This window comes from Oncorhynchus tshawytscha, unplaced genomic scaffold, assembly GCF_018296145.1.
Source record: "Oncorhynchus tshawytscha isolate Ot180627B unplaced genomic scaffold, Otsh_v2.0 Un_contig_6529_pilon_pilon, whole genome shotgun sequence".
In the NCBI taxonomy this organism is placed as follows: domain Eukaryota; kingdom Metazoa; phylum Chordata; class Actinopteri; order Salmoniformes; family Salmonidae; genus Oncorhynchus; species Oncorhynchus tshawytscha.
In genome coordinates this window covers 242,177-245,213 of record NW_024609602.1, presented here as the reverse complement: position 1 = coordinate 245,213, position 3,037 = coordinate 242,177, and positions in this window count along the sequence as shown.

Genomic DNA, 3,037 nt, shown 5'->3' with positions numbered 1-3,037 from the left:
TCGCCATGTTCATATAGCTTTTTCCTGACAAATCTCATTTTCTTTTCAGCGTCCTGTGTTAGGAGAGAGTCTAACATTGATCTAATGACTGATATTTCCTTTAATAGGGCAGGAGTGGGCGTTTTAATGTAGTCCTTCTCTTTAGTTCCTAATTCACCCTCTAACATTTTTTGCTTTTCCCGCTTTTTCCGTCTCTTAGTAGCTGTGTATGACATAATCAGACCCCTGGCATACACTTTACCGGTCTCCCAAAGGAGCGAGGGGTTATCTGTTGATTGAGAGTTAATAGAGAAAAATGCTTTAAACTCTGTTATAAAATATGATGTGAATGTATGGTCTTTAAGAATGGTTGTGTTCAACCTCCAATGTCTTGACCGATTGAATGCCCCGTTGAGTTTTATGTCCAGGATCACCTCAGCATGATCAGATATGACTATGCTTCCTTTATCCTAGCGGATAAAACAGACTGCAAAGACGTCTTGGGCATAAAAAAATAATCTATTCTAGTCTGACATACATGAGGTGCAGAGAAAAAAGTGAACTCTCTGTTGGAGGGATGAAAAGCTCTCCAGACATCCGCATACCCCATATCATCACAAATAACTTTAAGTGACTTAGCTCGAGGAGAGAGTGAAGCTATACCACTGGGAAACTTATCAATAAGGGGGTTCAACAAGCAGTTAAAATCTCCTCCAACCACTGCAGTGTCTGAGTTTAATTCTGAAAAGTCTAGAAATGCCTTAGTGAGGAAATCAGGGGGGTGAGCAGGGGGGGAAGTAAATATTCATTATGGAAATGTTCTGCCCTTGTAAAGTACCATTAATTATAACAAAGCGACCAAATTTATCTTTCACACAATTCAAGACCTTAAGTGGTAAGTTCTTTTTCACCATAATTGCTACACCTCTACTTCTGGATGTAAATGATGAGAAAAACACTTGACCAAACCCTCCTTGTTGTAATTTCAGGTGCTCCTTATCATCCAAATGAGTTTCTTGCAACAGGGCAATATCAATATTTTCTTTTTTCAAAAAAGACAGTACTTTCTTCCTTTTAATGGGGTTATGGCTCCCTCTAATGTTCCATGTACACACACGCAGTCTGTTATCTGCCATTGTATCTTGACCATTCAATATCCAGACTGGATCCTACTGTAAAAGTGGGGTGGTACCTTTTTCCATGTGTTGAACTCTCCTCTATCTCACTGAGCATAAACAAAAAATATGAACCCTGAACTCGAACTATACTAAACCCAAAAATTAAACATGTAAAGATCCAAAGGGGGGTTTTCCCACTAGCTAACATGCAGGGGATTTCAACTCTCCAATGTAAACTCTTAAGTCCGCATTGCCGCTCAATAGCCTCATCCTTTATATATATGGAAAAGAAAATCAATAGAAGAAGATTGAGGCTCTTCCACCTAAAACCAAGCCTGGGCACCAATATGGATTCACACATATCTCAGCCTGAGCTATAGCGGCTATTACTTTAGCAAGAAAAATAATAAAGATACGAATATTACTGAGCCGGAGTACGTGAGGACTCACACCACTGTTTCATGATCAGATTCAACCAAAAATAAACTAAGTTATTCAATGCTGTGGAGGTGCAGCTTAAAGTTATTTACCCGAGAGAGTCAATAAACGCAGCAGCCTCTTCAGATGTGTAGAGCTTTTTAGGTGATCCGTTGACCATAATCTTCAATGTGGCCGGGTACAACAGTGCGTAGTCCATCTTCATTCTCATTCTTCATTCTTCGTACAACCGCTGTGGAATAATCATTGAAGAATGAGACCTTTGGACCTTTATGTTGACTACCATCAGAGCCGATGTTTCTAGCCGCATCCATGACGCGCTGCTTGTCGGTGAAGTTGTGGAACTTTATAACCACCGGCCGTGGGCGCTGATTGGGACCGGGTATCGGTGCTTGTGAGCGATGGGCTCTGTCCAGCTTCACACGACCAGCCTTAGTGTCCATTTGTAGGTAGCCAGGGATCCATTCCTCAAAGAATTTTACTGAACGTGTCCCTTCAGAATTTTCCGGGAGTCCCACAACACGAATATTGCATCTGCGTCCTCGATTATCCAAGTCGTCAATGTGCTCCGCCATTTCGCGCACCTGTTTCTCAAGTGCTTTTATCTTAGCGTCCATAGATGTAGTTGAAGTTTCCACTGCAGCAATTCTTCCTTCCGCCTCAACAACACGTTTCACAACGCTCTGTATTTCAGCTGAATGGCCTGCGCCATTTTGTCCCCCGTTAAGTGACACATGGTTGATGGAGGGACATTCCAAAATGCTGAATGTTTGCACTTTAGCAAGCCTTAATTTAAATAAAAACTCTGATTTATTGAACTCTCCATGGCTATGATTACACAACCACCTGAAGAACCCAGTTCTGTTTTCTCTCCATATCCAATATTTTTTTCTGACTGTTCCCACTCCGTTTTACATGTGACCCATATCGGATTTGCGCATTCATGATGTAGCCTCTGTAGTAGTGTAACCGATGTGAAATGGCTAGCTAGTTAGCGGTGGTGCGTGCTAATAGTGTTTCAATAGGTGACGTTACTAGCTATGAGACCCTTGGAGTAGTTGTTCCCCTTGCTCTGAAAGGGCTGTTGCTTTTGTGGCGCGATGGGTAACGATGCTTCGAGGGTGACTTTTCGATGTGTGGGTCCCTGGTTCGAGTCCAGGTAGGGGTGAGGAGAGGGACAGAAGCTATACTGTTACATTGATGCTGTTGGTCGCAAATGGGTCTTCCAAATGAACAATGACTCCAAGCATACTTCCAAAGTTGTGGCAAAATGGCTTAAAGACAACAAAGTCAAGGTATTGGAGTGGCCATCACAAAGCCCTGACCTCAATCCTATAGAAAATCTGTGGGCAGAACTGAAAAAGTACGATACGACGAACGTGACACTGGCTGACTGGCGGCTCTGGAGGATCCTGGCTGACTGTCGGCTCTGGAGGATCCTGGCTGACTGGCGGCTCTGGCGGATCCTGGCTGACTGGCGGCCCTGGCGGATCCTGGCTGAC